The sequence below is a fragment of the Delphinus delphis genome, chromosome 11 (assembly GCF_949987515.2).
Source record: "Delphinus delphis chromosome 11, mDelDel1.2, whole genome shotgun sequence".
In the NCBI taxonomy this organism is placed as follows: Eukaryota; Metazoa; Chordata; class Mammalia; order Artiodactyla; family Delphinidae; genus Delphinus; species Delphinus delphis.
Window position 1 is genome coordinate 38701440 of NC_082693.1, and position 12616 is coordinate 38714055.

The following is a 12616-nucleotide window of genomic DNA, read 5'->3' on the forward strand; positions in this document are numbered from 1 at the left end:
CAACTAAGCCCGTGTGCCCCAACTACTGAAGCCCGGGCGCCTAGAGCCCGTGCTCCGCAACAAGAGAAGCCACTGCTATGAGAAGCCCGCGCACCACAACAGAGAGTAGCCCCCACTTGCCACAACTAGAGAAAAGCCTGTGCGCAGCAACGAAGACCCAATGCAGCCAAAAATTAATTAATTAATTCCTTGATTTTTTTTAAAGAAAAAAAGTCTGTGACATATAGTATGGAAACCTATCAGAACTAACCAGTTTCTCATTTCAGGGACAGTTTGATAGAAGAGTTCATTTGACTAGGTTATTTTTGGAACCATGGAGGTTGTGTGTATGTTTGTGTGTGTTATTTATGTATTTAAAACACATATAGACACTTTATTATAGAGACAGAGACATATGCACTGGTACCTGCCCCAATGGGTGAAAAGAAATAGAGACAGACAGACAGAGAGTGTGCGTGCTTTGCTTAATCTGAACAATATCTATTCCAAGATTGGAAAGAAGAAGAATAAATTGCCTAGGGACAGAAGGAGGAAGAAGTCATTGCCATTGAATATCCTGTAACTTCAGTATCACGTTTAGAGTACATTTTTAGATATTGGGTACTCATATCTAAGAATTATGTTAAAACATTCCAAAGCCAAATATTCATTTTAAAATCATCTACTACATTCATTCACCTTTTTGCCACCTTTTGTTAGTTTGTATAATGTATGTGTAGTGATGCCCAATTTTAAAGCTTTGTGCCAGTTTAGGAGATCTATGTGCAATGACCACCCAGGAAGGACACATTTTTTTCTCTGCTCTAGTTGGCATTATTTCCTTAATACTTCCTATGTTAACATGAAAACCTTATAAATTACAGTAAGTCTCCTACATACAAACCTTCAAGTTGTGAACCTTCAAAGATGCGAGCATGCGTTCCATCAACGTCAGGCATGAGTGAAAGTGCAGCTTGCCCTCCGTCTCCTAATGCTGAAGATCCTTCAGCTCTACCATCTCCCACTTCTTCTCCCTCCTCCAGTCAGTAACTCTTCTTCCCTGTTCACTCAAAGCCAGCCCCTGTATGCCAGCTGTTATACTATACTACTGTACTTTTCAAGGTACTGTACTATAAGATTAACAATGTTTTCCTTATTTTTTGTGTTTGCTTTGTGTGTATTATTTGTGTGAAAACTATTATAAACCTATATATTACAGTACAGTATTATATAGCCGATTGTGTTAGTTCGGTACCTTGGCTAACTTTGTTGGACTTAAGAACAAATTGTACTTACGAACACGCTCCAGGAACGGAACTCATTCATATGTAGGGGACTTACTGTATTCTATCAGTTCTCTTTATGCAAATGCATAGCTGGTTAAGAGAGCTGAAACCTCTGTCTGTCCACTGTTACGTACTAAGCTTCATTTAGTAGACTTGAGCACCTCATAATATTGGTCCTCGTGACTTTGTTGCTCTGACCACCTTATCATTTTGAAGTTTTGACATGAAACAAAATTAAAATTTTGGTTTCTAGAGACCTTTACACAGCTACCTTCTAAGAAGAAAGACTAATTGATCTTAACATTTGAGCTCACTAGATTAATATGCTTTTATGAAAATTGTGAGATACTAAATATAATCAACAGTCTGGCTGGACAGAACTGCAGAGTGGGCTGCTCTAGTTATTCCCTCTGGCATCCAAAACACAGGTCCAAACACAGATTTTGGACATCCTGTGTTTTCAATAGGAGCGTAATATGTGTGTGAGGCTGCAGGGCGGCTGGGGGAAGAAGAGGCAAAGGGTACCAATGAGGAAAGGGAAGAAATGAACTATAAGACCAGAAGCACTAAAAGCAAATTGTTTCTCTTACCTCCAACCTAATTCTCCTGGTGCCCAAACTGGGAGTTAAACTTATTTGGAAGTTGCATTTGTTTTTTAACCACCAGAGTAAAATTCAAACAGTAAAAGTTGACTTTGGAGTTTAATAGAAAAATGGAAGAAAATAAAGCTGATGGTACCAAGCTACTTTTCTGGCTAGCAATTTTCCCTCACCGCCATCCCCTCCAGGACTGGAGAGTGACTGACTGAAATCTTTGGAATGAACTTCAACAAGGAGCCCTTACTCATGAAACTGCATGCAGACAAGCTGACGGGACTCATTAATTGTGCCTAATGCCCCAGATTTTCTATAATCTTTGGTTGACTTTTCTGGAACTGGAAACAGGATCCAGTTTTTAAAAAATAAAAAAAAAATTTTAATTAAAAAAAATAAAAGGCTGTGATAAGTGAAGGTCAACAGAAAAACAGTTGTAGGGACCTTAATGGATTTCCATTGCCCACAGCCATGGTTCTCAGAGTGGTCTCTAGACCAGCAATTTCATCATCACCTGGGAACTCTCTACTAGTCTGCTCAGGCTGCCACAACAAAATACCTCAGGATGGGTGCAGTAAACAGCAGACGTTTGTTTACTTACAGTTCTGGAGGCTAGAAGTCCAAGATCAAGGTGTTGGCCAGTTTGCTTTCTGGTGAGAGCTCTCTTCCTGGCTCCTCCTCTTTTTATAAGCCACCAATCCAATCAACTTAGGAACGCAGCCATATGACATCATTTAACCTTAATTACTTCCTAAAAGCCCTATCTCAAATACAGTCACATTGGGGATTAGGACTTCAACATATGAATTTGGGGGGACACAATTCAGTCCATAGCACTTGTTACAAATGAAGTATCTGGAGCCCCGCCTCAGACCTATTGAATCAGAAATTCAGGAAATGGAGCCCTGCATTTTGTGCCTTAATTAATCTCTCCTGGTTATTCACATGCACACTAAAGCCTGAGAAGCCTTCAAGAAAAATTCCCAACATCACATTTCGTTTCCTTCACAGTTTTCCCCATTTTTACTTTCCAACCTTATTTCTTACTGCTCTTTGCCATGAACTCCGCTTCTGCTAAACTTCTTCTGACCATGGGCTGAAGGATCATCCGTCCTCTGTCTTCCAGACTCTTGTTTACTCTTTCACCAACCTCGAACTGCCGTTCAACCTCTTTAAGGAAGCATCACTTTAACATCCCAGACACAGTCATGTCTTCTTTCTCCAGATAGCAGAAGGCCTGATTGTCTGAACCAATCATTTTCATATTTTACAGATCTTACTTTTTTCTTTAACATCTTTACTGGAGTATAATTGTTTTACAATGTTGTGTTAGTTTCTGCTGTATAACAAAGTGAATCAGCTATACGTATACATATATCCCCATATCCCCTCCCTCTTGTGTCTCCCTCCAACCCTCCCTATCCCACCCCTCTAGGTGGTCACAAAGTACCCAGCTGATCTCCCTGTGCTATGCGGCTGCTTCCCACTAGCTGTCTATTTTACATTTGGTAGTGTACATATGTCCATGCCTCTCTCTCGCTTCGTCCCAGCTTACCCTTCCCCCTCCCCATGTCCTCAAGTCCATTCTCTACGTCTGCGTCTTTATTCCTGTCTTGCCCCTAGGTTTTTCAGAACCTTTTTTTTTTTTTAGATTCCATATATATGTGACAACACATGGTATTTGTTTTTCTCTTTCTGACTTACTTCACTCTGTATGACAGACTCTAGGCCCATCCATCTCACTACAAATAACTCAATTTTGTTTCTTTTTATGGCTGAGTAATATTCTATTGTATATATGTGCCACATCTTCTTTATCCATTCATCTGTCGATGGACACTTAGGTTGATTCCATGTCCTGGCTATTGTACAGAGTGCTACAATGAATATTGTGGTCCATGACCCTTTTTGAATTATGGTTTTCTCTGGGCATATGCCCAGTAGTGGGATTGCTGGGTCGTATGGTAATTCTATTTTTAGTTTTTTAAGGAACCCCCATACTATTCTCCATAGTGGCTGTATCAATTTACATTCCCACCAACAGTGCAAGAGGGTTCTCTTTCCTCCACACCTTCTCCAGCATTTATTGTTTGTTGATTTTTTGATGATGGCCATTCTGACTGGTGTGAGGTGATACCTCATTGTAGTTTTGATTTGAATTTCTCTAATGATTAGTGACGTTGAGCATCCTTTCATGTGTTTGTTGGCAATCTGTATATCTTATTTGGAGAAATGTCTATCTAGATCTTCTGCCCATTTTTGGATTGGGTTGTTTGTTTTTTTGATATTGAGCTGCATGAGCTGCTTGTATATTTTGGAGAGTAATCCTTTGTCAGTTGTTTCATTTGCAAATATTTTCTCCCATTCGAGGGTTGTCTTTTTGTCTTGTTTATGGTTTCCTTTGCTGTGCAAAAGCTTTTACGTTTCATTAGGTCCCATTTGTTTATTTTTGTTTTTATTTCCATTACTCTAGGAGGTGGGTCAAAAAGGATCTTGCTGTGATTTATGTCATAGAGTGTTCTGCCTATGTTTTCCCCTAAGAGTTTTATAGTGTCTGGCCTTACATTTAGGTCTTTAATCCATTTTGAGTTTATTTTTGTGTATGGTGTGTGCGTTGAGTCTTCATTGCTGTGCACAGGCTTTCTTTAGTTGTGGCGAGTGGGGGCTACTCTTCGTTGCGGTGCGCGGGCTTCTCATTGCGGTGGCTTCTCTTGTTGTGGAGCACGGGCTCTAGGTTCACAGGCTTCAGTAGTTGTGGTTCACGGGCTCAGTAGTTGTGGCTGGTGGGCTCTAGGGCTCAGGCTCAGTAGTTGTGGCGCACGGGCTTAGCTGCTCCATGGCATGTGGAATCTTCCCCAACCAGGGATCGAACCATGTCCCCTGCCTTGGCAGGCAGATTCTTAACCCGTGTGCCACCAGGAAAGTCCGATCCTGAAAATTTCAGCGTGTGAAAAGGAGAAGCAAGTATAAGATTGATGAGGTTAAATTAAAATCCTATATAGTTCTGCATTTGAACTAGAAGCATCACTATGAAACCATGATGATGTTATCTTTTTTTTTTTATTGAAGTAAACTTGATTTACGTGTTGTGCCAATCTCTGCTGTACAGCAAAGTGACTCGGTTATACACATATTGACATTTTTTTATATATATTCTTTTCCATTCTGGTTTATCACAGGATATTGAAGATAGTTCCCTGTGTTATACAGTAGGACTTTGTTGTTTATCTATACTATATATAATAGCTTACATCTGCTAATCCCAAATTCCCAGTCCTTCCCTCCCCCACTCCCCACCTTGGCAACCACTAGTCTGTTCGCTATGTCTATGAGTCTGTTTCAGTTTTGTAGATAGGTTCATTTGTGCCATATTTTAGATTCCACATATAAGTGATATCGTATGTTATTTGTCTTTCTCTTTCCGACTTACTTCACTTAGTATGATAACCTCTAGTTACATCCATGTTGCTGCAAATGGCATTATTTCATTCTTTTTTATGGCTGAGTAGTATTCCATGGTATATATGTACCACATCTTCTTTAACTATTCATCTGTCGATGGACATTTAGATTGTTTCCATGTTTTGGCTATTGTGAATAGTGCTGCTATGAACGTACAGGGTGCGTGTGTCTTTTTTTATAGTTTTGTCCAGGTATATGCCCAGGAGTGGTATTTTTGGATCATAATGTAATTCTATTTTTAGTTTTATAAGGAACCTCCACACTGTTTTCCATAGTGGCTGCACCAATTTACATTCCCACCAACAGTGTAGGAAGGTTCCCTTTTCTCCACAGCCTCTCCAGTATTTGTTATTTGTAGACTTTTTAATGATGGCCATTCTGACTGCTGTGAGGTGGTACCTCATTGTAGTTTTGATTTGCATTTCTCAAATAATTAGTGACATTGAGCATCTTTTCTTGTGCCTACTGGCCATCTGTATGTCTTTTTTGGAGAAATGTCTATTAAGGTCTTCTGCCCATTTTTCAGTTGGGTTGTTTGGTTTTCTGTTGTTGAGTTGTATGAGCTGTTTGTATATTTTGGAGGTTAAGCCCTTGTCTGTCACATCATTTTCAAATATTTTCTCCCATTCTGTAGGTAGTCTTTTCATTTTTTTTTATGGTTTCCTTGCTGTGCAAAACTTGGTAAGTTTGATTAAGTCTCATTTGTATATTTTTGTTTTTATATCTATTGCCTTGGGAGACTGATCTAAGAAAACACTGGTATGGTTTATGTCAGAGAATGTTTTGCTATGCTCTCTTCTAGGAGTTTTATGGTGTCATGTCTTATGTTTAAGTCTTTAAGCCATTTTGAGTTTGTTTTTGTGCATGGTGTCAAGGTGTATTCTAACTTCACTGATTTACATGCAGCTATCCAACTTTCCCAGCACCACTTGCTGAAGAGACTTTTTCCCACTTTATATTCTTGCCTCCTTTGTGAAAGATTAATTGACCATAGGTGTGGGGGTTTATTTCTGGGCTCTTTATTCTGTTCCATTGATCCATATGTCTGTTTTTGTACCAATACCACACTGTTTTTATTACTGTAGCTTTGTAGTATTGTATGAAGTCTGGGAGAGTTATGCCTCGTACTTTGTTTTTTTTTCCTCAGGATTGCTTTGGCAATTCTGGGTCTTTTATGGTTCCATAACTTGTTCTTAGTTTTCTTCTAATAAATCTCCCTTCTTGCTTAAACAAAAAGCATGAGCTAAATAAAGGAGGAAAGACAGTCTCTTCAAAACTCTTAGAGGAAAACATAGGCAGAACACTCTATGACATAAATCACAGCAAGATCCTTTTTGACCCACCTCCTAGAGAAATAAAACAAGAAATAAAAACAAAAATAAACAAATGGGACCTAATGAAACTTCAAAGCTTTTGCACAGCAAAGGAAACCATAAACAAGACAAAAAGACAACCCTCAGGCTGGGAGAAATATTTGCAAAGGAAGCAAATGACAAAGGATTACTCTCCAAAATATACAAGCAGCTCATGCAGCTCAATATCAAAAAACAAACAGGGCTTCCCTGGTGGCGCAGTGGTTGAGAGTCCGCCTACCGATGCAGGGGACACAGGTTCGTGCCCTGGTCCGGGAAGATCCCACATGCCGTGGAGCAGCTGGGCCCGTGAGCCATGGCCGCTGAGCCTGTGCGTCAGGAGCCTGTGCTCCGCAACGGGAGAGGCCACAACAGTGAGAGGCCCGCGTACCACCAAAAAAAAAAAAAAAAAAAGAAAGAAAGAAAGAAAGAGAAAAACAAATACCGTATGCTAACGCATATATATGGAATCTAAAGGGAAAAAAATGATTCTGACGGACCTAGGGGCAGGGCAGGAATAAAGATGCAGACGTAGAAAATGGACTTGAGGACACGGGAGGGGAAGGGTAAGCTGAGACGAAGTGAGAGAGTAGCACTGACATATATACACTACCAAATGTAAAATAGATAGCTAGTGGGAAGCAGCTGCATAGCACAGGGAGATCAGCTCGGTGCTTTGTGACCACCTAGAGGAGTGGGATAGGGAGGGTGAGAGGGAGACCCAAGAGGGAGGAGATATGGGGATATAGATATATGTATAGCTGATTCACTTTGTTATACAGCAGAAACTAACACAAAATTGTAAAACAATCATACTCCAACAGAAGAATGAATACAAAACAGGTAGCAATACCATTAAATATTGTAGTTAATGTGAGTGAGAACAAGTATCAACGTGAATAAACCTTAAAACAAATTGAATGAAAAACAAGGTACAGAATAATATGCAGCGTATTATGTCATTTGTTTAAAGTTTAAAACCATACAAAACAATACATATATTGTTGTGGGTATATACATGTATAATAAAGACATGAAAATCTGCATAGAAATAATACACAAATTCAAAATCCTCTGTAAAAATAGCCTCAAGTAGAGACTATTTATTCTCCCAAACCCAGGTATATCTGGATCTAGAAGTAATCAATCTCACTCCTGGCACTTTTTAAAAAATTGAAATATAGATGATTTACAATGTTTTATTAGTTTCTGGTGTACAGCAAAGTGATTCAGTTATATACATATATATATATATATATATATATAAAATATTCTTTTTCAGATTGTTTTCCATTATAGTTTATTACAAGACATTGAATATACTTCCTTGTGCTATACAGTAGGACCTTGCTGTTTATCTATTTTATGTATAGTAGTTTGTATCTGCTAATTCCTAATTTATCTCTCCCCCCGCCACCTTTCTCCTTTGGTAACCATAAGTTTGTTTTCTATGTGAATCTCTGTTTCGTAATAAGTTCATTTGTATAATTTTTTAGATTCCACATATAAGTAATGTCATATGGTATTTGTCTTTCTCTTTCTGACTTACTTCACTTAGTATGATAATCTCTAGGTCCATTTGTTGCTGCAAATGGCATTATTGCATTCTTTTTTATGGCTAATATTCCACTGTGTATATATATATATACCACATCTTCTTTATCCATTCATCTGTCAATGGACATTTAGGTTGCTTCCATGTCTTGACTATTGTAAATAGTGCTGCTGATGGGGTGCACATGTCTTTTCAAATTAGAGTTTTGTCCAGATGTACGCCCAGGAGTGGGACTGCTGGATCACATGGGAACTGTTTTGAGTTTTCTGAGGAACCTCCATACTGTTCTCCACAGTGGCTGCACCAATTTGCATTCCCACCAACAGTGTACGAGGGTTCCCTTTTCTCCACACCCTCTCCAGCATTTATAATTGGTAGACTTTTTGATGATGGCCGTCCTGACTAGTGTGAGGTGGTACCTCATTGTAGTTCTGATTTGCATTTCTCTAATAATTAGTGATGTTGAGCATCTTTTCATGTGCTTACTGGCCATCTGGTTATCTTCTTTGGAGAAATGTCTTTTTAGGCCTTCTGCCCATTTTTTTATTGGGTTGCTTGTTTTTCTTTTTTGTTTGTTTCATTTTGTTTGTTATTGAGCTGTGTGAGCTATATGCATATTTTCAAAATTAAGCCCTTGTCGGTCACATTGTTTGCAAATATTTTCTCCCAGTCCGTAGGTTGTCTTTTCATTTTGTTTATAGTTTACTTTGCTGTGCAAAAGCTACTCCTGGCACTTTAAGACCATCACTAACTCCACCTTCTTTTAAAGTCTCTTGTTTCTTTGAGGTTTATGTATTTTGGCCATATGCCTACCATCTCCCTTTGGTTACTCTCCCTCATTCCTTGAGAACACTGGAACTTACTTCATAGAATTCCTCTCCAACCCAAGATCTACTCCTACCCCCAAGTGATTCAAACATCCATATGAGTGTCCTCTCCAAAACCTAGCCTCCTCAACACAATAAGCCTCACCTCTGCTCCACTTCAGTCACCCATTCCCATGGCTTCATCTTGAATCTTGCCATCACCTAGAACTGCTTCACCTCTGATATACACCTGAAACTAATATAATATTGTAAATCAACCATATTTCAATTTAAAAAATTAAGTGAACATTTAAACTATAGAACACATCAATATGATGAAATACTACTCAGCAATAAAAGGAACCAACTACCGATGCAGGCAAATTAAATTAGATGGATCTCAAGGGCATTTTGCAGAATGAAAACAATCTCAAAAGGTCACGGACTGTATGATTCCATTTATACAACATTTTTAAATTACAAAACTATAAAGGCAGAGAACAAATTAGTACTTGCCCAAAGTTAAGTATGATGGGAAGGAGAGGGTGGATGTGACTATAAAAGGGGCAGCATGAAAGAGATCTTGTGGTGATAGAACAGTTCTATACCTTGATTGCAGTGGTCGTTACACAAATCTATACATACATGTGATAAGATGAAAAAGAACTATACACACACATTGTACCAATGTCAAATTCCTGATTTTGATATTGTACTATAGTTATATAAGATGTAACCACTGGGGAGAACTGGTTAGAGTATACACAGGATCTCTCTGTACAATCTTTGCAACTTTCTGAGAAAAATCTATAATTATTTCAAAACGTAAAAGTTAAAAAAATTTTTTTTTAAAAGAGAGAGCAGGAAAGCTGATATACACATGTTAATGTGAGGCCAAATAAACAGGCATACCTCAGAGATATTGCACGTTCAGTTCCAGACCACCACATTAAAGCCAATATCACAATAGTGAGTCACACAAATTTTTCGGTTTCCCAATGCATATAAAAGTTTAGTTTACATTATACTATAGTCTATTAAGTATGTAACCGCAGTATGTCTAAAAAAACAATGTACATACTTTAAAAATACTTTATTGCTAAAAAATGCTAACCATCATCTGAGCCTTCAGCAAGTCGTAATCTCTTTGTTGGTGGAGGGTCTCGCCTCGAAAAAGTTTGAAATATTGTGAAAATTATCAAAATGTGACAGAGACACAAAGGGAGCAAATGCTGTTGGAAAAAATGGTGCCAATAGATTTGCTTGACACGGGGTTGCCACAAACCTTTAATTTGTTTTAAAAAAACCAGTATATGCAAAGCACAATAAAGCAAAGTAAAATAAAATGAGATATGCCTGTACTTTTAGGCAAAAGCACTACTAGATGTAAAAATAATAGATTATTTGAGGCAGAAAGTAGGAAGAAATAATAAAGATAAGAGCACAATTACATAAAATAGAAAACAAAAATCCACTAGAAAAGGACAACTCAACCAAAAGTCTAATGAAAAACCAATGAAATTAATAAATATCTGGAGAGACTAAGAAAAAAAAGGGAGAATGCACTGACAGTCAATAACAGGAATGAAACAAAGAGAATCACTAAATGTTACTCAGTCTTAAAATAGATAAGATTATATTATAAATAACTGTAATAAGTTTGAAGACTTATGTGAAATGGGCAGATTCCTAGAAAATACATAACTTACCAAAACCAACACAAGGAGAAACAGTAAATTTTAGTAATCATGTATCAGTAGATAAATTGAATCAGAAAACAAGTCTTTCCACAAAGAAAACTTTAGCCTCATATGGCTCCATAGGCAAGTTCGACTAAATATTCAAGGAAAAAAAAATAATTCAAATCTTACATAAACTATTCCAAAGAATGTGAAAAAAGGATAGAAGCCCAACTCACTTTATGAGTAGCATAACCATGATAGCAAAACAAAAAAATTACCAATTTCATTTATAAGCCCAGATGCAAAATTTCCAAAACATACATATATAAACAGAGAGAGAGAGAGGAGAGACAGCGCCTAAATCCAAGAATGTCTAAAAAGAATAATAAAATATGACCAGTAGGGTTTATATGAGAAATAAAAAAATATGCTTATAATTAGAAATAAATCTGTCTTTCAACATATTAGACATAAAAAAAGAAAAATCATAGTCATCTCAATAGACGCAGAATTCTTCTGAAAAATTTCAGTGTGATTTTTTTTTTCAATTTAGCAAACCAGGACTAGAAAGGAAACTTGCTAACCTGATAGTATCTGCCAAAAAAACCCTGCAGCAAATTTTTTAAGTCCATATCCTTCTGAATCCAAACCCCAGACACATGGCCACATTTTAATGCTTTCTTTTCAAATAAATCCAAGAAGTTGAATATGGCTGGAGAGGAATGTGTAAGAGAAGGAACATTTCCTTGAGCTGACTGACATTAGATAAGTAAGGTCAGATCACGAAGGGTCTTAAATGTCATCATACTAGAGAGTTGTTTGTTCCTGACAACAGTGAGATACCACTGAAGGCTAGAGGTTGGCATAAGCAGTGGAGTGACTGGATAGTTTCTTTCCAAGATCATTCTGGCTGCAGTATGGGTTAAAGAAGGGTAAAACTTCAGGCTGGGAAACCAGTTAGAAGGTTTTCTCTTGAGAGAAAACAAGGGGTCACAGATTCCAGTCCCTGCAGGAGCCAGACATGTAACAAAAACGAGTGAAGCAGGCAGGTTCTAAAGACAATAGGGAATGGTGGGAACTGTGAAAAATCAAAAGCACATAACTTCTCTAAAAAGATAGCCACTATACAGCTCCAATTAATAAGTTTTCATGCAAGAATACTGCCCGGTATTGCTAGATCTTACAAATTTTCAAGAAAATTTCAATGTAACTTTTTTATTTTTAAAATTGTGCAAAACTAAACCCAATCAAATGGCCAAATCTGGTGCAAATGTCACCAGTTTGCAAACTGTGGTTCAAAATAAGGTAATGTCAGTAGAGATAAAGGGGACAAACTCGGGATATTATGAAGGAAGAATCAACCAGATAGTAATCAATCAGATGTGGGCTATAGAGTAGAGGAAGGACAATGGATGACTGCTAGGCTTCCAGTTTAGGCAGAGTGGATGGTATGCCATTCACTAAGTCATGAGACATAGGTAGAGGAGGTTTAAAGGACATTCAGGTAGCTATCGCTAATCGGCAGCACAAATATAGGGCTGGGGGAGGGAATAGAAGTCATTTTTCAAACCGTAGCCCTCAATTCTCTACTCATCACTCCCATCCCTACATCTTTGACTCAGCTGCATAAGTGACACCTGATCAAAGCAGGAGGGCACTAGAACCAGCAGACTAGATCCGAGGGACTTTGGTTAGATACACTGTTCAAATGCAGCCATCCACAGGGGCTGAACAGTGAGGCCAGTTGGTATTGCGTGATGATGCCAGGATAGTGACAGTCTTGATGACCTGGGGTTACAACCAGGGTGGCCAATCATTGCAGGTTGTAGGACTTGGGCAGCCGAGCCAGTTGGGGACCCCAAAGTGTTAGGAAAATAAAAGAACAGGGAATCCAGAAAATA